The sequence below is a fragment of the Myotis myotis genome, unplaced genomic scaffold (assembly GCF_014108235.1).
Source record: "Myotis myotis isolate mMyoMyo1 unplaced genomic scaffold, mMyoMyo1.p scaffold_m19_p_12, whole genome shotgun sequence".
Taxonomy (NCBI): Eukaryota; Metazoa; Chordata; class Mammalia; order Chiroptera; family Vespertilionidae; genus Myotis; species Myotis myotis.
The window spans coordinates 56,821,318-56,844,701 of record NW_023416316.1 but is presented as its reverse complement, the minus strand read 5'-3'; the positions used below and the strand labels follow the sequence as shown (position 1 = coordinate 56,844,701).

General features: G+C 42.3%; 1 protein-coding gene and 1 pseudogene across 7 annotated transcripts in view; one reads left to right on the top strand and one right to left on the bottom strand.

Moving 5' to 3' along the window:
* BNC2 (basonuclin 2) overlaps positions 1–23,384 on the top strand; it is a 429,804-nt gene that overhangs the window by 353,204 nt on the left and 53,216 nt on the right. The gene's annotated exons all lie outside the window — the stretch shown is intronic.
* Positions 9,493–13,355, bottom strand: LOC118667666 (annotated as a pseudogene).

The following is a 23,384-nucleotide window of genomic DNA, read 5'->3' as shown; positions in this document are numbered from 1 at the left end:
GTGACACTAACCTGTCTGAACCTCAGTTTTTTCATTTGAAAAATGAAAATGATAACATCCACCATGGAAGATTTACATAAGAATTAAATTAGATAGCATGTAAAGAGCTTGACATAATGGCCAACAAATAGTAAGAATGTAGTTAATTTCAACTATAGTTGCTAGTATACATATTTTAAAATTTGAATTTGCTTACATTGTGTTTTTTATAAAAGAGCTGAACATACATACCTGTGTTCCTCTTATGGCAGGTAAAGTAATGTTATTAACTAATAAGAATGTTATTAATAATAAGAATATTATTGACTAATAATATCTTAAATGTGTCTAGCATTTTCAGGTTCTCTGTTGTGTTATGTTCACATTTTTCCCCATTTCATATCCAGTATCTCAGGTAGATGGTTTGACCCCCCTCTGATGGAGGAGATCACTGCCTCCCAGGAGGTATCAGGTCAGGGAGATGAGATTGGGACACGGTGGAGGAACTGGAACTGGAATCCAGGTTTCCTCAGTGCCGATAAAGTACTCTTTCCCAGCACCAGGCACCATAGTTCAAAACAGGTGACAGTAGAAAACAGAGCGAAGGTTCTTTGAAAGCTCATTGCCTGTTCCTGGTTATGACTGGCTGAACTCTTCTTTTCCCCTCACGCATGCACGCTGTGCCCCGTGTCTTGGTAGCTGTTTGTAGCTCAGACTCTTCCCCGGGCTAATTCCTGCTCAGTTCTCAACCTCAGTGTCACCCAATCTAAATGACCTTTTCTCTTCTCCTAACTCTTGTACCTTCCTCTCATGGCACTTTTTACACTTTGCAATGCTGTATATTTCTTTACCTGGTTGTTTATTAAATGTACATATGTCCCATCAGACTGATCATTTCTATTTTGTGATTTGGTGTACCTGGATTCCAGTGCAATTGTATGGCATGTAATAATCAATCAATAAGTATTTGGAAATGAATTGATGAATTAGAGACTATGTAATATTCAGATATGTCTCAAAGGGTATGTATTATCCCCACTTTTGCCAGTAAAACGATGTTAAATAACATCATTAAAATTCTCAGTCCTGTACTTTCATCATCAACAATGGACAGAATAATAACTGCCCACACCTACTGCATGGCGATGTCTTTAGGAGAAATGAGGTATGGGATACTGTTCTTTCCATAGAAGCGCCTTCCCTCACACCCTCGAGATGACTAGGAAACCCTGGGACAATGCGGTTCCAAAGGAGGCTGGCTGTTCAGAGCCGGCCTTGGGGCAAGCCCTGGAGCCATAACCAGCACGGCTGGACAGACTCCCAGGAGGATCTGGTCATACCTAATGTATGGAATTATTCTACCATCTTCAGGAAAAGAGCATCAACACATCATGATAACGAGGGAAATGCTGCTGAAAGGCCGCAGCCATGAAAATAAAGTCTGTGGAGGCAGGAGAAACTCACTTCAAAAGAAAACCCTCTCCAGACATTAGCCCTGCAAACTTCCATTCAAGGCAGCAACCTTGCTAGGTACCTAGGGACTGCAGAGTCCCCTTGAATGGACATGTTTGAAGGCTTTCTCGTCAATTTCCAGGATTCTAAAGAGCTTGGTAGGATTTTTTTTTTAATTGTTGAGGCAACCCTCTCCCCACCTTTGGAAAGATGTTTCTGACAAATAGAAGAAACACACACACACACACACACACACACACACACACCACCTGGCATTGTTGTTGCCATAAATATTTAGATGATGAAAATTCTGTTAAATATTTAAAGAAATTGCTGAGCATAGCTTAATCATCGTGTTGAGAACCCTAGATTTAAAACTTAAATGTCTGTTCTTAGGAATGAAGCAGGTTAAACTGCCTTAAAAATAAAGTGCCTCACAGTTGTATCATAAAATCTCAACTGGCATTAAGGTAATTGTGCTAAAGTACAATTTAGGGCCCTTTTGAATGTTTGTTGTAGGCACAATAATGATGCTATTAGTAATAGTCCAGTGCTGGTTCTGAAGAAATAAACCTAAATTCTTTGTGCATGTGTTCTAAACAGAATCATTTGGGGAGGGAATGCAGTCTCTAAATAGTTTATCTCAGCAAAAAGGGGGCACATTGTGGGTTGTGACATCATACGTTTACAAAGAAAAGAGATGGAATCTTCTATAACAGGAACTGTCTAGTCCAGAGTAGTGTCATGCTCCCTGAGTCTAGGAGGCTCCTGACCACAGCTTGTCCGATTCCCTTCAGTCTTCTGGGAGCCTTGACTAAAATGCATATTGCCTAGCCCTGGCTGGTATGGCTCAGTTGATTGGAGCATTGTCCCATTCACTAAAAGGTGGTGGGTTCGATTCTTGGTCAGGGCACATACCCAGGTTGCATATTCCATCCCCGGTCAGGGCACATGTAGGAGGCAAACGATCAATGTTTCTCTCTCTCCCCCCCCTTCCTTGCTTTAAAATCAATAAAAAAAATTTCCAATGCACATCGGTTAGCCTACACTGAGCCTTTATGGAAATTAGAAAAAGAGCCCTTTTGGACAGATGCATTCAAAACCAGAGCGCGTGGCTTGGTCCTGGTGAGCCAGGCTGGGGCTCAGTTCAGCCCCACCTGCCTCTTCGTGTACATTTGTGTAATACGCACATTAAGTCCCCCTGTCCCTGAGGTTTACTAGATCCAAATCTCTAGACAAGACATGCCCACCATTAACAGGTGCCCTAGGAGCCACACTGTGTCAAAGTGGTATTTGTGTCACTGTGCAGTGGCTTTGAGTATGTGGTCTGCTTAAGTCCATAATGTCTCTTGGCCTTCATGCCCCAATTCCTCTGAGCTGATGACATGACCTCTAGGATAAGAATGGGCCCATTGTCTGGAACAGAAAAGCAGTTTCATGTTGTCTTGAATTGAAACAACATTTGGGAATGATTGCTGCTGAGTTTTTTCTTCTTGCAGCTCTCATTCATGCTAGACCAGGAAAGTAAAGTAGGCTAAATTACAGTCATCCTTTTTTAGTATCTGTTAATAGTTTAGATAAGAGTTGATGTTCCATCACCACCTTATTCAGGCCCTAATCATTTTTTTTTCCTTTTGGGATCTTTGTAGCAGCCTCTTGACTGGTCTTCTAGCATCTAATCCAGTGATGGTGAACCTTTTGAGCTCGGCGTGTCAGCATTTTGAAAAACCCTAAACTTAACTCTGGTGCCGTGTCATATATAGAAATTTTTTGATATTTGCAACCATAGTAAAACAAAGATTTATATTTTTGATATTTATTTAAATGCCATTTAACAAAGAAAAATCCACCAAAAAAATTAGTTCGCGTGTCACCTCTGACACACGTGTCATAGGTTCGCCATCACTGATCTAATCTGTTCTCCCCTCCAGTTCGTACAGGGTCATTCTTGCTGATGATGCTTCAGTGATTTTCTCCTGGGTGGAAAAAAAGTCCGGACTCCTCAACACAGCATGCCAAGTCTTGATCAGAACTCAGAGGTCTCTCCATGTAAAAGGCCCAAGCCCTGAGCTTACCAGGCCTGCTTCCCTCCTTTTCCCTCTGACCGCATCTCCCACTTTCTCTGCCTCCCTCACTCAAATGTAGCCACACTGGTTTCCTTGCCATTTCCTCTTCCTGAAAGGCTTTCCTGCCAGATGTTAGATCTTGACACCGAAGTCTCCTCCACAGTCTTCCCTTGGCTACAAGAACCTGAAATTTCAGCCTCCTTCCATTCCAAACATTGCAGAGCCCCCTGCCCTACTTTGCTTTTCCTCCTTAAAAATATATTCATGTCTAACATAGTCCCTATCTTAGCTTGCCTATTATTCTCTTTTGCTAGGAATTTAAGCTCCATCAGAATAGGGATTCATGTGTTTTGTTAACTTTCACTCTCATGTTCCCAGTGCCTAGAACAGAACCAAACATGCAGCAAGCAGCCACTAAATATTAGGGGAGTGGAGGACTGCCTGCCTCTCCATCCCCATGCCTCATCAAACTTCATCTCCTGCCTGCTCTCATTTTTGCAATCGACCTGCTCTCCATCTAAACATGCCACACTTTCCTACATCCTCAGTGCCTTCATACCTGCTGCTAGCTCTACTTAGATGGCTCGTTCTCACCTGCTTATCCCTTCAGGTGTGGCATAGAAGACACCTGCAGGAAGGCTTTCCGGCTGGTCCTGTGTGCATGGAACCAACCACATTGCCTTGTTTCTCCTATCTTGTTGCCCAGCTCTTGATTAACTAGGTAAGCTTCTTGAGGGTCTTGTTTGGCTCAGTATTCTCAGTCCCTTGCACAGTGGAGGTATGTCTTAAATGTTTATTAACTAAGGAAAGGAGGCCACTATGGATTTGGAGCAGTGGTTCTCAACCTGTGGGTCGTGACCCCTTTGGCGGTCGAACGACCCTTTCACAGGGGTCGCCTAAGACCATCCTGCATATCAGATATTTACATTACGATTCATAACAGTTGCAACATTACAGTTATGAAGTAGCAAGGAAAATAATTTTATGGTTGGGTCACAACATGAGGAACTATATTTAAAGGGCCAGAAGGTTGAGAACCACTGATCTGGAGGATTATCTCAGCATTTCATTCATATGGTCTACCTAGAATGTTGCCATATTTATGATAGGCAATCAAGAAAGCTCTAAATGAAACCATAATTAGCGCCCTGTGGCAAAATTGTTTTGATGTTGAACTTTGAAGAGGTCTTTGTAATTTATGGCTTTTAACTTCAGGTGGTTGACCAGATCTACAGGGGGTCAGACAGGGGAGACAGCACCTCTTTCTGATTCTGCAGTCTATCAGGAACAGTGGTTGGGAAGTGGGTATTTCAAGGACCTTAGTTTGTGTGTGTTTTCTAAAAAACACACCTCAGCAGCTTTGCTTACCTGTACCGGAGTTGCTGGTCATGAGTGCTTTCTCTGTGTGCTCCCTTTGTTTCTTCAGAACAGGACTTATGTGAAAGCAAAGTGGCTTAATCCGCTCAATTACAGTTTTATCTATGAAACCTTTGAATAAAAATGAAATAAAATAAGAGCTGGGGAGTTCTAAATCTATTTAATACTCCGTAGTGTAGATGATCAACAGGAAATTTTTTTCATAAAAGCATTAATGTTCTGAATGTTATTTATGCTAATGATGACGAAGAATACCATCTTAGTAATGCCTGTAAAAATTTTTACCTACTGGTTAAGTTGAAACACCATTTCAGATAGCCCATAAAGATTTTAGCAGCAGTTTGCTGTGACTGATTTGTAATGAAGCTTACTACCCATCGTTAATTGAGCCGACTTTATGGATAGCTGTAGGAGCGAAACATTGGGCAGGACTTTGCCGTTCCCAAAGGGTGGCGATTTTGCTAGTTTTGGATGCATGGCACATATTCCTAAAAGACCAGAAGTACGTACGTCATGTGATTTCTCAATGGACCCTAACATCTCAGCAGGAACACCTTTACAGCCTGCCAGGTAAACACATATTAAATTATTTCTCAGTGTGTGCTTTTGTTACATTGCGGAAACCATATGCAGTAGCAAACCCCTCTTATCTTTTGCAGCCAGAACCAATAGTTAGCTAGTTAATCAGCTGATGTGGTGAAACTTCACTAAAATCCAGCCACATGTTTTAAGCATTTTAAACTTAAAACATGTAAATGTGCATCCATTCTCCAAACTTTTGAGGATAGCCAAACTTTCGAGGTATGGGTGGTTGCGCTCATTGAAGTTTCTAATTGAATTCTTACATAAATGACATCCGTAATGTATTACTAGGGTTCTCACCTTCAATTGCTTTAAAGTGAACCTATAACTTCGACACAGATGAGTAGTCTTGGGTTCAGAATTCTGTAATCTTTTGTAGTTGTCTGGCCACACCAGCAGGTATTGTTTGTTTATTTTTTTTAAGTGACCCATCCTCTCCAGCACTTTCAAAAGCATTTAGCTTAGTTTCTGTAGAATGAACCTTTTCTTCTACAGTTGGATTTCATTGATTTTTATAATATTTTATTAAATTATGAAACTATATTTATAGATGAAACTGTCATAGTCAGGTCTGAGAACAAACAACCAACTGACTCTTCATAAATCAGTCAGTAAAAACAAGTACCTGGGCATACTAGAGAGTGGTGTACTAGTTTATTTAGCATGCTGTGGACATCAATATATATTATAGAGGGAATAATGATTCTGATAAAGCTGGTAGCATAAGCACACATGTGGTCATAATTTTTTATTTGTTTCCTGTTTCTGTATACCATAAAAAAGAAATGAGATTTAAACGGCAGTGAAAATAGTTCTGAGACCAATCACATTCCTTTCACACTGGCGTGTGCACACACACAGCCAGGCTGCAAGTGAACAACTTATAATGTATATCTTTAGCTGCTAATTTGACTACCGTCTCTTTCATTTTAATATGGCCCAAGTGAAGTTCATTATCTCTTTCCTTAAGCCGTCTCATTTCCCAGTCTCTTAGAATTACTATCACTTCTCCAACTGTCAAGGTATTCAGTATAGTTAGAAAAAATATTTGATTTTTACTTTTGTTCCTCTTACATCGGGTCAGTTAACAGATCTTGTCATCTGGGAAATGCATCTCCTCTCTATCTGAATAGCCAACCTTCCCTTTGCCTCCAGCTATGTTCATCCTTGAAGCTGTGGCCAGCTCCTTCTTCCATAAATCCCACTTTCAACATTTCACTTGCTGCTCAAAATTCTCAGTGGCTTTTCACTAACTGCAACATAAATAAAAAATATTTGTCCTAGCTCCCCATGCCATTCTTAACACGGCCCCATTCTCATTTCAGATGTCAGCTTCTGGTTTCTATGCCTTCTGGGAAGCTGCTGCTGTGACCATGTCACTGCCCTCTCCTCCTCCAAACTGGTCCTCCAGCCCCGTGCCTCTGCTCCTAGCGAGCTATCTAGCCTGTAGGAGCTTGGGTTTTATATTCAGCTTGTTCAGTTCCTAAAGGATCCTGCTTGAATCTTTTTTTTAAATTCTCACCTGAGGATGTTTGTATTGATTGGAGAGAGAGAGAGAGAGAGAGAGAGAGAGAGAGAGAGAGAGAGAGAGAGAGAGAGAGAGAGGAGAGAGAGAAAGAAAGAGAGAAACATCAATGTGAGAGGGAAACATCAAGAACATCAATTAGTTGCCTCCCATATGCACCCAGACCAGGACTAGGACCCAACCTGCAATCTGAATGTGTGCTCTGACCACAAATGGTGCATAGGATGGTGTTCCAAACAACTGACCCATTCTACCAGGGCTGCTTGAATCTTTCTTCCAAGGGATCCTCCACTAGCCTGGGCGCACCTGGATGCTAGGGAGTGCTAATTCTGACATTATACCATGTGTGTTGCATTTTAATTGTTAGTTAATATCAACTAGAAAGTAAAGCCCCTTGAGAGTAGGGGTCCCCTCTTAAATTTTTCTCTTTGTATCTTTTCTTCAGAGACTGCAGAGTACCTTTATCTGCCACACCTGTACTGAGCACCTGGTGTGGGAGACATCTATCTATATATATATATAAAAGACTAATATGCAAAGTGGTCTCTTGGCAGTCAACTGGGAAACCAGGAATTCAATCACTCACTATGATGTGCTGACCTCCAGGGGGCGGTGCGGAATGAAGGAAGGTGCCTGCTGGCAGCCGGAAGGCCCTGATCTGCCCTGATTGCGGGCCAGGCCTAGGGACCCTACCCATGCACAAATTTCGTGCACCAGGCCTCTAGTAAGAACATAAGGCCATGGCCCCATCCTCTAGATCAGTGATGGCAAACTTCTGACACGCAAACTCATTTTTTTGGTTGATTTTTCTTTGTTAAATGGCATTTAAATATATAAAATAAATATCAAAAATATAAATCTTTGTTTTACTATGGTTGCAAATATCAAAAAATTTCTATATGTGACATGGCACCAGAGTTAAGTTAGGGTTTTTCAAAATGCTGACACGCCGAACTCAAAAGGTTCGCCATCACTGCTCTAGGTGCTCATAATCTAACAGAAAAGAGACGTACTTAACCACACACATTTAATACTAAGTAAATAGATGCTAAAATTTATTCCAGTAAAGGTATTTATTTTGATGAGAATTTAGGGGAAGATGAGATTTCAAACTAATAATACGGAGAGCATTCTCTGACTTGGAGGGGCTGGTATTTGAATTAGATGTTAAATTAAACATGTGAATCTAGGTATCCTTGGGAGAATAGGAAGATACTCTTATTTATTTTTTTGAAAAACATTTTTTCAAGGGAGGGTTAAATGGTTTTTTCATGAAGTAGGCATTGTGAAACTTAACTTGATCCAGTTCACTTAATTCATCAGTAGCAGACACTGAAGGGCTCTTATTCTACCACAAGAGGTTTTGAGCAATAATTCCTGCTGCCTCCTCAAATTGTGTTAGCATTTTTTGAAGTCACCTGAACATATGGAGGGATCGCAGTTTTTAGCTGGTAGAAACTTTCAGCCCTCCTTATGCAACACTCAAATCACTCAAGAATGCTTCCTTTTGAAAGCACTTCAAGCCTGCCATGGAGTTAGCCTTTGGGGAGGAGAAAGGCGAGTAACATAAAATATCAGCCAAGACTTTGAAGATGGGTGATGTGTTTTTCTCCTCAGGATGCTAAATCACACATCACCACACATGTGCATGGAAAATGAAAAATGTCAGAGACACATTTATGTAAACCATGGATCATATTTGCATATACAACATTTCAACTGGGCCCTCCTACCCTCACACCACCAATGATTAATGCTTTATACTCTGCCTTTTAACAGATTTCTCTAGTCCTAGGATTTTGCTATATGTTAAAACTATTATCTCAATACAAAGTGACTTAGATTTATTAAACTATAGACCTATGTTGTCTAATACAGTAGCCACTAACCACATGTCTATTTAAACTTAAATAAAACTAAAAATTGATTTCCTTAGTTGTCTAGCCACATTTCAAGTATTCCATACAGAATTGAGATGAGCAGTAAATTGTAAAATACCAGATTTTGAAGATTTAATATAAATACCAATTGTAAAATATTAACTATTTTTATATTGATTACATGTTGAATTGACAATATTTGGGACATGTTAGGTCAAGTAAAATATAATAAAGCTAAGTTTTTGAAAAACAACAACTAATTTTACCTCTTTTTTACATTTTTATTGTTACTTAAAAACTTAAAATTACTATTATTTCTATTTGACTGTGCTGGCTTAGAAAATTTTTATGTTAATTTTTAATGCCATTGTTTTAGTACAGAGATTCATACTGAAAGGACTTGCTAAACATTTTGGAAAACAGGGTCATTAGTAATGAGTAAAACATAACGTAGGTGATTTCGTGATTCCTGAAAATGTTTTGCTTATAATTTTGACGAAATCTACCAATCAGTAATTTTTTTTGTCTCTTTCTTTCCTTCTTTATTTAATTTATTTTTTTTTGCTAAAAATAAAGGCATCTGTCACGTATCCCTGTTTACCACTTTTTTACAGCTGCTGGGACCTTTTGTTCATGCATCTCCACCAGCAGCTGGGGCATCCCCACCTTTGGTGTTTCCCGTGTAAATGACTTGAGCTCTGTGCCTTGAAACTAGTTTAATAAGTGCTTTACTACGGAGCTCCTGGAGGGCTGCCCTAGCCAAGGAGCCTCGGAGCTTAAGTCTCAGAGACAACAGGTAGGGTTATAACCTTGTAGTTGGGAACTTCGTTAATGGAGTTTGTCAAAGGTTGCTTTGTCAGACAAGACTAGATTATTGAGCATGTCCTAAACTTTGACTTCTGAGCACGTCTTCTTTTTGGCCATGCCTCCAGATTTGTTCCCTGGGTCTTTGTCTTTCTTGGCCTCTTCTCTGGTATCTTTCTTCTTCTTGCCATCCTTGGTGGCATAGCACAACTCAGAGAGCAGCTGCTAGCACCGCAGCCTTGATAAGATGGCCCAGGCCATTGCCTTTTAAACTTGCTTTTAGTTTGAGCTGGTTTAGACTTTAATCTTTGTTCCTTGATTGGCTAGTGAGTAAAGCTAACTGAATGTTAGGGATTAGGATTCAAATATTTCATAAATGCTTCTTCTTTTTTTAAGTGGGAACTTACAGCCAATACAATATCTAAAGCAGCACACTTAATCTGAAGTATTTTCAGGCTGAGCCCTGAATCAGATAACTTCAGTGCATGGAAAGATAGAACCATTTATTTGCCAATTAGAAAAATTTTGTTTCCCTCTAAAACATTTGACACAGTAGCTTTCATGCAGAAACACTCTGAATGTTTCCACAGAGTTGCTTAATTTATTTATGTGAGTTCAAACTAGGTTCAGTGTAATTTTTCAGTTAGTTTAAGTGTAGGCATGTTAGTGTTCTGTAAACCCTCTTTGCCTATTAGGACTTGTCATTTGTTTGATTATTTAAAAAAGCTTATCACAAGGAGCGAACATGCTTCTTCACTTATGACTTGTTAATATATTATTTTTTATGATATTTGGAATATCGAGATATAGTGTAGGTTGGGGAGAAAAAAACACCCTTGTGAATTTGATAGACAATTAGAAACTTTTCAAACCTAAGGACATCGCTATGGTCTGGGGCTAACCTTACTGAAAGTGTGTGTAACGACACACTGAAATGTAAGTGCCTCTCTGTACCACGTGAGGTGTGTAGTTCGTTAGTACAAAGACAAAGAGCATCACAAGGTAAGTTTCTAAGTGGGTAGCATTAGGCCTTTTGCTGAATTGGATCACAGGGATGCCTGAATATTTTCCAGCATTGAACTCTCTCTTCTAAACTTAAATCTTGTCCTGTTTCTCCATCTGTGGTCAAATATCCATGGAAACAAAGTGGTTTTCTCGTGTGTTCCCATTGGTTCCTACTGACCCTGCCTTAGGAAGAACCAAACAGACATGTAAAGAGGGAAAAGAATATGTCGTACGGCCGCCTTCCTTACGAAGGAAGACCCAGAGAAATGTTTATTTCTCAGCAGCCAATGTCAGTGAGGTATTCGGCTTTAGGGTACAGAGCAGTAGAAATGTTGTTACTGAGGTGTGAAGAGTGACAAGAAATGATTGTTTCTGAAGATGGCTCGTCGCTCTTCTCTCATAGGACTTGGCCGGGGTTCAGTGCTCTCTTTGGTCTGATTTGGATGGAATTTTATCAGTCAGACAAAATAATATTCAACTATTAACATCGTTCTGCTGAAACAGTTTAGAATAGAGATTTAATGTTCTCTCCTCAGTGAAGGGCCTGTGCCCACCGTGCAGGACTGTAATAAAAGGGAAACAAATGAAGCAGCTCAAAGTTATGGCTCTCCATGGCTTTTAGGTCTCTCGTACGTTTTCATAAAACATATATCAGAACTTCTGAATTGTTAAATTGGGTTATTTTTTTTAACGCAGTTGTATTCAAATGTGGGCCTGAGAGAAGCCTATTCAGTGCCTGTGTTCAGAGCAGGCTCTCTCCGGGCGAGCAGGCTTATTGCTGCGCATATGTGCTCTGGGCTGCAGCCAGGGGAGGACAGTTGGCCTCAAGACTGTGCTCCTAGTAACTAGGAGTCCTAGTTGATCTGGAAGTAAACTGCTGCACCTCCAGCCCAGCTCCAGGCTCACCCCCTGCCCTTAGGCAACCAGGTAACCAGATCAGCTATCTCTTCTCATCTGTGAACGGAGAGCTGGAGAGCGTAGAGAGGGTGCCACTTCTCAATTCCCCAGTGGATTGCAAAGGCAAAGGTGAGATGAAAGATGCCATGTGAGTCTCTCACATTGCTGCTGTTTACTTCTTTGCACTCCCCCCTAGAAACCCAGGAGAGCTTTAAAGAGCAGAAAGTAAATTTTAGCTAAAAAAAATTGAGAGACTGGTGTATCCTTCAATGTTTGTGTGAATGTACTTTTTTTTTTTTTTGAAACGTGGTAAATTAGGGTTTGATTAAGTAAACATCCCTCAAAACAACTTTATGGAGAGAACCTTTGACAGGACATGGTCCAGCTAGAGTCCTGGGAGGAGACTGAAATGGGTATATATTGATAATGGTGATGGGGGGGGGGGATTAAGATTAAGTGCAAAATGGGCTTCAGCAATGATTCTTCATGCCCCAACCTAGATATTTACCCCAGCCTCAAACAGAGGAGAAACATGGAGGCTGCAAAGCCAGGAAGGAGATTTTTACCTCGAGAAGTAGAACTGCTGTACCATCTCTTGGAAATGACCGAAATGTAACACTCCGTTGTTCCTTTTGCTCTAGTCTCTCCCTCTCGGGCTGAAATAGGAGGAGGGGAAGAGGCCCCAAATCATTCAAAGGAGATGGATCACCAGCACAGGTTGTTTTGACTCAGTAAAGTCCTTAGCATTAAAACAAACATCCCGAAAACACATTAGCCTCCCACCATACCAGTGGAAACACACAAAGCAGGAAGCCTGCTGGGGCCTTTAGGGAAATCTTGAGTGCTGTGGGGTGATTTATTTTCAGAGGGTTTGAACTTAGATCAGCTCAAGAGAAGATGGGAACATCCAGGATGGTGGGAAAGCAGAGTAATTGACTCCCTTTCCCTCTCAATAAATGGTCTCCCTGGAAAGCCATCACAAGTAAACGTTTTGTTCTATTGCTTCGCGGAAGTGCATAGTGTAGCGAAGGAATGGATTGCATGGAACATGTTTGTTTTTGTAAGTGCCAGTGACAGGAGATGATGGCACGGGGGTGCAAGACCAGCCTTGACAGACCCGTATGATGCCACCACTGGGTTAATACAACGTTGGTCTCCTGTCAAAATCAGCAAAAACTGCAGAAGGCTTGTGGCTGTGAAATGGATTTGGCCTCTGAATCCAGAATGGCCCACGAACCAGGATTTCGAGTAACGGGTGCTTAATGGACACTCCTGACCCAAGTTTGCAAAAGCGCAAACCAGGCTAGGAAAGGTTTACCGAGCAGGAGGACACTAGAGTTAGAAGGGACTTGGAGGCCTTGCTTACCCAACCATGAGTCAGCTCCCCTTTCAAGCTCAGAGCACCTGCATTAATGTTGTTAGAAGTGGTTCTTTAGGACAAAGCTGAACTCCCCGAAACTGTCTCAGTGAAAACTATGTAGTTATGCAGGTTCAGAGAAAAGGGAAGCCAGAAATACTCGGGGTGTGTGTGTGTGTGTGTGTGTGTGTGTGTGTGTGTGTGTGTAAGTGCAAAGAATTTTTCAGGAAGCTCAGGAGCCATGAGCTCTTCTGTGTTAAGGACAGTATGAAACCACTGTACAAAAGAGGGCTTTCGTACAGTGGTTGTAATTATAACCACAGGGATACTGTGTTCTCAAACAAACAGTCAATCTCCCGGTACCAGGCGGCCTGCAGCCAAGCTTCACATATGCATGCGTGAAACAGTGCCTCTTTAGTAATCTTCCCCATCACTCGTCATTGGCCTTCCCCTCACAGTGGAAATGTCTTTATAGTCTGTTGCCTGGCCTATTGCTTTTGTTCATCTTAGGTTCATTGTGCCTGTTTCAAACGGTGGAAACTTAGAGGTTCTTAAGACAGGGCACCTAAAACTTAAGGGCTTGATGGGTGTGCATGTGTCAAAATTAGTGCGCTCTCTCAGGAATTCTCCACGCGATGCAGCGTGTCACTGGAACAGTCGGAAAGAGGAAAATTAGATCCACTTGCATGCCAGCCAGCTCTATTTTTAACACATGATTATTTTATCGGGGTGTACATTAATTAATCTTGAAATAAGATCCTGTGTGACATTCGAAGTTGTGTTGAATAGCTCGGAGTTTAAATATTTTAGTTTTACAACTCTGTTATGCTGGCAGCCGGCACTGGTGTCTCCGTGAAGTCAGCATATGAGCCCTGCTTGCGGTGACATCTGGAAAGCTTGTTTTATCTCTGAGCACAGTTGTAGACAAATGGAAGCAGACAGATGTAAGGCTGGGGTGGCATCTTTGCCTCAAGCACTCTCTGGCTGTACATTTTCCAGTGTGTCAGAAGCAGGGAGCTTTTTTTTCAGGGGTGGAATAAAAACATTCTGTCACATGCATACACCCGCTGCTGTGCTGCCTTTTCTGAGCTCTGAGGTGTAAAATGGCATACATTGTTCAAAATTTAACAAGAGGAAGAGTGAGGAGTCAGTAGGAAGTGCCTGAGTCTAAAGGGTACTTGACACAAAGGCAAAAGAAGACGTGGTATCATTTTAAGTTAATCACAGCCCCTTCTCCTGGGAGAGCCAGGAGGACTGGATAAGTTGAAAGGGGATCTGGAGCTCCCCGTATACTTTTCTCTTGCTGCTGTCTTTTTTAAAAATATTTTTTACTGATTTCAGAGAGGAAGGGAGAGAGAGGTAGAACCATCAATGATGAGAGGGAATCATTGATCGGCTGCCTCCTGCACAACCCCCACTGGGGATGGAGTCTGCATCCTGGGCATGTGCCCTGACCGGAATTGAACCGTGACCTCCTGGTTCATAGGTCGATACTCAACCACTGAGCCACACCAGGTGGCTGGCTGCTGTTTTGATCAGTCACTGTGTACAGTATCCACCATGCACTAAGCACCACTGTGTACAGAGAAGTCTCCCTAGTCGTGTGTGTGGGCGGGTCAGAGAAGCCTGGGGGAGAGCGCTGTGCTGAAAGATGGGCACGTGGCGGTGAGAAAGTCAGTGACATCGCTTCATGGTTGGCTTTCACGTCGTTTTGCTGAGGGACCATTCTTTGAGACATTTTTGTACTGGGGCAGCTTACCATTTGTACCACTCTTCTTTCTTTATTGAACGGATAAGTATGTCTCAAAGTAGATACACACACATGTATTTGCTGGGATTTGGGCTAAAGCAAGCACTTTTCAAAGTTCTTGACTTTATAACAGCAAGAGAACTTGCTGTACCTGTTATGGGTGTGAAGTTGATATATTTTCATCTTTGGGGATTTCTGGCTTCATATTTCAAACCATGTAACCATTGCTAATCATTATTAAATATGTTTTACTGAAATTTTAGTCTGTTTAAGGACTAAATTGCTCAGTTGCAGCGAGAAACACGTAACTTTATAGCATTGGAGTCCTCTATTTGGGGAAACCACACAAGAAACCACACAGATACATGTCCTTTGAGAACAGTGAAATAATGGAAATGTAGGGAAAACAGTGTGGCCTAAGGAAGTGAAATATTTTCAGTGGCTTGTCAAGCACAAGGCTCTCTAGGCTTCAGCTTGAGCAAGTTCTCTTTTAGTGGCTCAAGGTGGTTGAGAACATCTTTATTTTTTTACTTTTTTTTCAGCAATGAAGCTACATTATGCTATTAACAGGGGAAAACACAGATGTCCATTTCCTGTCCCATTCCCACCACACCATCATCAGTCTTCTCCAAGTGCCTGGTGTTGAGAGCCACTGAGCCCTGATAAGTGCCTCTGCGTGTACAAAATGGGACTTTGTTGTTTTACATGCTGTTAGGCATGGTGGAGGAAATAGACGTGTATCAAAAACATACAGCAAATTGCCATCTGCACTAAATGGTCCAGTCAGGTGGACTGCCGGGGCTTTAGGAATGCCTGAGCGAGCTGATGGGCCAGCCACGGGAAGCCCATGGACCTCTGCATGACCTTCACTGAGGGCCACCTGAGGGCCCAGTGACTCCATCAATGTTCTCTCAGACCCAGTCAGGCCTGAGTGTCCTGGGTTTTTAATGTCATAGTGGTTGACTCCTGTAAGTTTATTTATTTAAATTAGGAACAAGGAGGGAAGGGAATCTTGGGATCCTGGTTTTGCCTGGTAATGTTAGGGCTCGAGAAGAGGTAACAGGTTTTATAAATTATCTGCAGGCCATAGGGTTCGGCAACCAAGATTTCATGTCTCATCATCCCTCCAAAGCTGAGAGCCTAAGAGTCCATGTTTACAGACCCCTTCCTCGACCCCTTCCTCAGTGCCAACTAACAGTTTAAACTATCAAAACGGAGACATAATTCCTTTTTGTGTCACTTAATATAAAAGATCCCCACCCCCTCTTGGTTTGGGTTTCTGTAGCTGGATATTTAGAGAAATTTAAAAATGTTTGCTGACACTGTTAGGTTGACATGGTGGGATATAATAGCTAGCAGGGACTTTGTACCCATGATAATTTGACTTGCTTATAAATTAAATGATTTGGCTAAATCTATAGTATTTTTAGTCATCTTGAATTAACCAGAAAATCCTGGAAGGCTGGGTTTGGCCAAGATTAAAATTATCTTTTGGTACCATTAAAACAAAATTATGGATCCCTCATGGTATCGGTAAATACGAATCTTATTTGCAAGTTGATCTTATGTTACTATTGTTATTGATAACACTTTTGGTGTCTACAGTATGCTAGACACAGTGCTAAATATTTTACACTAGAGGCCTGATGCACGAAAATTCATGCAAGAGTACGCCTTCCCTCCCCCAGCTGTTGGCACTGGCTTCCCTCTGGCACCCAAGACCTGGGCTTCCCTCCTCCGGCTGCCGGCTGGTACCCGGGACCCAGTCTGGCTTCCCTCGAGATTCTGGCAGGCACCTGGGACTCAGGATGGCTTACCCTTTTATTATTATATATGTGTTCATTGAGTATTTATTATATTGTTATGTTTCAGGTATTGTGGAATTAGATGATCATAGGTAATTCTCATAATAATCCCATAAGGTTGGTTCTATTACATTAGACTCCCATTTGGTCATTGACTATAAAGGTTCAGAAAAGTTAATTAGCTTGCACTAGATCACACATCTTTGTGTATTGGACTGTGTGTGTAGGTGTGTATGTAGGCATTGATTTCATTTTCAGCGCATATATTTACTTACTATTCCCAATACATTTTAACAGTAATGTACCTTGTACATGTATTTTTCACTCAGAAACAAACAAGTAATTGTTGATTTTTAAAAATGCACTGAAACTGAGCATCTCCCAAATGAAAACAACCCATCAGTTGGTGAGTTTGCAGTAACATCAGTGATGATAGTGACGTGACATTAGATTTATGTCAGGCATAGAGTTCCTTTGGTTGCCGGAGAGGCAGTGCCTTGTGTTGGTTGGTCGAAAAGACTGTGGTGTAGGCCGCTGGAGTTTGAATTCCACCTCTGCCACTTAAGAGCTCTGACTCTTTGTGTCTCATGTTTCATGTCTTTAAAATAGTAGTGATAATATTAACTACTATTTTATGAAGATATTAGATGTATTGAATGAGCTAAAATATGCAAAGCACTTAGACTGACACCTGCCAGAGAATAAGTACTGTATGAATATTAGCTGCGTATCATTGTTTTGTGGCTGGTATTTTGACAATAACCTAAGCTGACACCAGGGGACCACAAGCAGCTTGCAAGTACTTTCCAGATTTTTAGAAAGATGTGGAGACTGTCAAAGGTAAGTATGCTTCCAAAGGTTAAGCCTTTACAGATAACATTTTCCTGTCTTTGTGCTGAGCTGTTAAGATAAACAGATAAATAATCCAGCAGATATTCGACCCCAAGTGCATAAAGGACCAGAACTCAAATGCAAATAAGATCATATTCGTGTAAATTAAGCATTTGAAATGCTTATACTTCATACTTTAAAAATGAGTGCTGACCCAGTAATATCAGTAATTTCCCCGCTGAAATTGTAAATTGCATGACTGTTGTCTCATGCTGATCAATGATACAGAAAAAAAGATTCTCACAAGCAAATATAAAAAACTGGTAATTGTATAATTTATATGGTACATATATGGATGCTCGCTGTACAGTTCTTTCAACTTTTTTGTATATTTAAAAGTTCTAACAAGAAAATATTGGTAGTGGGAGATTCATGTAAGTGTTGCCTCTCAATCACTGAAAGTAAAATAAACTTCTCTGAAGCTTGAAAAGCTTTCCGCGGCCCTGTGTTCCTTGGCATGATAGATGGCAGCGGCGTGGTATGCAGTGTGCGCAGGAACACACCCTCCGAAATACCCTTTCAGTCTAAGGTGGGGATATACATACTTTCCAACCATCCACTTTTTCTTTTTTTTTTTCAGTCCTTTTGTTTTTAATAATTGCATTTCCATTTGCATGTTGTTCATTTGCTCAGTGTCAGTGTTGTGCTTCTCTTGAATCAGAGCTGCCAGATTTTGGAGGGTCTTTGAGAGAGAGAGCTGGAAATACAGGGAACCACCAGGCAGTGATTCCCACTTAATGACACTCTCGCACAAGGACATTCCTTTGTGACCTAGAGAAGTTTGCCGGGAGCCTTGTGGTTCATGTAGACTCACCTCTTCTGAAGCTAGTGAGCACCTGTGTATTAGATGATCTTTACTTACTACACCTAACAGCCTTTCCATCTGGTAATTGGTGTTAAAAGATGTTTTAAAGGTGAATATTCTATATTCCATTAACACTGAAGAGTTAGATCAGGAAATAGGTTCTAGATGCCACCTGAGAAAAAAGCAGCACTTTATAACCACACCGAACGAGTTTTCCTTGGGAAATGTTTGTCGTTTCTCCTTCACGCCATGTGCCTTTTTAAGAAAAGGGGCACTAGCTCATTAGCTACAATTATGATGATGGTATAAAGTATCCCCTTTTCCATGTGGCTCGGACCTCATACAGAATCTTGCGTTTCGTTCTGGGGATCACACTGTGTGAGGAGCACCGAGCCATTGAGGTGTGTGACCACCAGCAGTGGCCAGGATGGCCACAGGTCTGCAGGCAAACCACCGGGGAGCCCTTGAACACACTGACAGTGTTTGGTCTGGAGCAAAGCCTGCCAGAGCGGAATCTCCTCCCGTCTGGGAGGGCTTCCACGTGGACCAGGAAGCAGGCTGATCCTGTGAGTGCCTCAGAGGACTGAAATTTATAGGAGGGCAGGTTTCAGCTCCGTGGAAGGAAAGAAGCTTAGCAGTTAGAGCCACGGAACAGCGAAACGAACGGCCTCCTAATGTAATGAGCCAGACACAGCTGAGGTTTTTTCTGCCTGCCTACTCCTGTCATCTGTGCGCAGCTATGGCAGGATGCAGGGCCCACCCACGCCTTTCTCGGGAGAACGATACTTCCTGAGCACCTACAGAAAGACATGCCGAGAAGTTCAAGTAGGGAGGCCGAGGATCCTCCCCCCGAAAGCAGAGGGTCCTCTTCGTTCTGGAGTCAGTTCCAGGGCAGGAGCTGAAGGAAGTTCCTTACAAACTCTGCCCTGAGGCTGCCTGTCTGTGGTAGCACTCGAGGGAAAGTACATCTAAGTCAGTATCCCAGTAACAAAGAAATAGATATATTCGTTTTTTTTATTAAAAAGAGCAAATGATGCCCTGACCGGTTTGGCTCAGTAGATAGAGCATCGGCCTGCGGACTGAAGGGTCCCGGGTTCGATTCCAGTCAAGGGCATGTACCTGGGTTGCGAGCACATCCCCAGCAGGGGGCGTGCAGGAGGCAGCTGATCGATGTTTCTCTCTCATCGATGTTTCTAACTCTCTATCCCTCTCTCTTCCTCTCTGTAAAAAAATCAATAAAATATATTTTAAAAAAAAGAGCAAATGAATTCTGTGATGTCAAAGCTGAATTGAGAATATAATTATATAATATTTATTTTTTCTCCATATGTATTTTATAATGTTCCTTTTTTGGGAGTTATAAGGAAAGAGTCTAGTTATATCAAATGTCTTCCAATGAAGGCCTTCGTTGTTTAGCATGTCTGTAACTACAGGCAAATCATGCAGAATACTTGTTTCTTTGTGTTGGGGAGGTAAACACAACTAAAAATTCAAAGATGCTTCCATAATAAGGCAAGAGCAATAATAGAATAGCCCTCTCTTTTTTGGAAATATGTTTGTTTGACATTTTTAGGTAACTGGCTGTCTATCATAGTGATATAGCCTTGGCTGCTGCTTATATGGTTTCAAGTCTTGGATTTGTTAAGAAATTAAAGAGAGTTGTTGTTTTCTTGTTCCCTTGTTACATTTTTATCAGGAATGTTTGTTTTTACAGCCAGATGCTGGCAACTGAAGGTAAAGCACATTTTGAAGCTGAGTGATGCTTTGGCCCATTCTTGGGCGGGTGGTCTCTGCCTTGCTCCTGCCTCCCTGCTTCCTGTCCCAGGGGAGCAGTGTGGGGGGTTGGGACACCCATGTATTTCAGTCCCAGTTGCATATCCAAGGTCTTCTTCAGGGCTTCTGTTCCTTTATCTTTCGTATGGATCCTCTGTCACTTCTGTCTTCACTTGGTCCTTTTACCACTGCAGACAATACGTAAAATCCACACATGGTAAACTTTTCATGCATTTCAAAGCCTTTGCTTCATTATATTTATTTACAGTATAATTTTAGGAAGGATCACCTTGGGACATGAAAGAGGGATAGGAGATGACAGGATCTTGGTATCTTTAGGTAAACTATCAGGTGACAGTGGTCAATTTATCATTTAGCCATTTAACCTATATTTAGTCAGCTCCAACTTCATGCCAGGCAGAGCTGCCAGATTAGAAATTAAAGTGGTGAGCAAGGCAGATGTGGTTCCTGCCCTCACGGAGCTTACTATCCAGTGGGGGAGATGCTGTCACTAATCATATAAGCCTAATATGTATAAATTTTCATAAATTCTTTAGTTATACACACACACACACACACACACACACACGGCTTAAGAAAACAAGTCACCTGGGGGACTTCTGGAGTTGTTTTCTGGATAAAGCAAGCTTTGATCAGAGAACGGAAGGAGGGCCTGCAGGAAGGAAGTGGGCAGCAGGGAAGTGACAGGCAGGAGGCACGGCCTGCTGGAAGGGCTGGGGTACAGACCTATCGGGTGCCCCAGGTTAGGGCAGTACAGGGACGCCTTATAATACACATTTGCCTTCTCTGCTCTGCCTCTGTTATTTTGTGGTCCTTCCAGAATTTTCCTGGGATTGTCACCCACAGGGCAGGATATGCCATTTTTATTGTAATGACTCATAATCCAGGTGACGGGACTATTATTCCAGGTGACGGGACTCCTAGATGCAGCAGAACTGGCAAAGGTGTCAGTGTCTCAGCCCTGGATGCCAGATCTTTAGGGGGAAGCCTTCTTGGCTCTTAATGGCAGATAAAGCAAAACTGCTGCTCAGGGGCTTCCCCTCCAGGCTGCCCTGCGCAGGGAGTTGATAGGAGATCTTTTGACGGGGGAATGGTTTCACTGTTGACAGAAAGACATGGTGAATTTGATTAGATGAAATTAGGAGCATGTGTATGCTTGACAAAGTGAGCTAATGAAGGAAAATGCATCAAAAGGATTTATGGTGAATTGATTAAAATTTTTCTTTGCGGAAAGCGCTTCTGGCTTAACACTTGGAGTTATAAGGCCATATCAGTGCTTCTCGGCTCTCTCTCGCCTTTAGAGTAGCAGTTTGGGGACTTTGCTTCCCTTTGAGCAGCTGCTCCGTCTGCAGCATACTCGGTTGCAGGCAAAAGTATTCCCAGCCTGCAATCTGAATTGTACGGAGGAAAGAGGATAAAAGACACTATTTGATTTATTAATTTCTAGTGGATTAGAACTACAAATGTTTGCTATGTTTTTAATTTGAGAAGTGGAGAGAATCACAGCAGCTTTTAATTATGCATTTTGTGTAATGCAGCTCTGAATAGAGCAGAACAAAATTAAAATTGTGGATCAAATACTAAATCTGAGTGGATGCTAAAGTGAGCTGTAGTGTAATGCTAATGGTTTTGCGTCTTCCTGGCATTATGTCAATAATGGCTCTAATCACATTAAGTAGAGAGCCCATTAGCTTTTTCTTTGCAGCAGCACGCACCATAACAACATACTATGGAGTTCTGAAATAACTTTTGACATATTTTTAAAAGCATTGCCTTGTTCGGGCGAAGAGGCAAGGATGTAACATGTGCATGTGTGAACACAGCTGTGTTCACTGTGCTGTATGTGCAGGGACGATCTTTTGTTAGAGTGGGCAGACCCTACCTGACATTGTCTTTAGGAAATGCAACCCAAAACCCTCATTTGTATAAATTTAATAGATTACATGCTATTTTTATGAGACCCAAGCTCTCCTGGATTCCACTGTGGTATGAAATCAGATCTACTTCTATAGCATTACACCTACTAGTAGAGGGGGAAAAGGCCTTTTACTCTTTCCTTTCTTTGCCTCGTTCTCAAGTAGCATGGCATTTGCTAACTGTCCAACTCACTATAGTTCTGTTTCCATGTTGAAGCTGGAACAGAGAAGTCTGGTTGAGTTTCTTTTGTTTTGATGCCATTTCGGGTCCATTTTGGTGGATGCTTTGTGCTCCCAACATGAGCTTACCATGTGGTGTTTATAATGGGTGTTCTTAGTGACTGGGAGACGAGGATCAGTATAGTATGTGAATGTTCCTTCTTCATGAGTAGTAATGTGGGAGAAATAGGGAGTATTTTTATTTTTTTAAAAATATATTTTATTGATTTTTTTCCAGAGAGGAAGGGAGTGAGATAGAGAGTTAGAAACATCGATGAGAGAGAAACATCGATCAGCTGCCTCCAGCACATCTCCTACTGGGGATGTGCCCACAACCTAGGTACATGCCCTTGACCGGAATCGAACCTGGGACCTTTCAGTCTGCAGGCTGACGCTCTATCCACTGAGCCAAACCGGTTTTGGCAGGGAGTATTTTTAAACTTTCAACCAATTAAAAGTTTTTCAGAGGAAGCTTCAAATATAACTACAACACTTTGAGTTTTTCCATTATCATGTTATCTGAAGATAAACTAGGAAATTGATGAGGGAATTTTCAAAACAGTAGCATCCAAAGGCACTTTATTCTCAATACTGATGGCCCAGTGCACGAATTTGTGCACCTTGAAAGGAACTGTGGGCCTCAAGGCTACAGTAGGTACAGGGTGGGTCTTGGCCCATCCTCTGCCCCCACCCCGACTGCCTGCAGCCCTGCTCTCACCGCCACCACTCCCACGCACTGATGGCGCTGGTCCCGCTCACACCACTGACAGCACAGAGTGATTGGGGCCAGTGCCAGCAGTGGGTGTGAGCAGCAGCTACTGCCCCTATCGTCCCTCAGGAGCAGGGGGAGGTGGAGAAGCCCTCAGAGGCAATTGGGGCCAGCAGCCGCCACTTGCACCCGCTGACAGCGCCAAGTGATCGGGACCGGCAGCGGGTGCGAGCAGTGGCTCTGGTGCTGGCTGCAGGTGCAAGCAGGGCTGGCGCTGGCAGTGGGTGTGAGCAATGGCTCCGGCGCCGTCAGCAGGTGTGAGAGGCGGCTGCCACCCCAATCATCCCTCGGGAGCAGGGGGAGTTGGAGAAACTCTCAGGTTCAATCGGGGCCCACAGCCACCGCTCCCACCCACTGACAGCGCAGAGTGATCGGGGCCCCCGCAGCTGGCACCGGCAGCGGATGCAAGTACTGGACAGGACTTCTGCGTGTGGGAGCAAAGAATTTTCAGTAACCACCAGAGGCCCGCCCTGATGACAGCAACCAGCTCACCTGCTCCCATCCACAATGG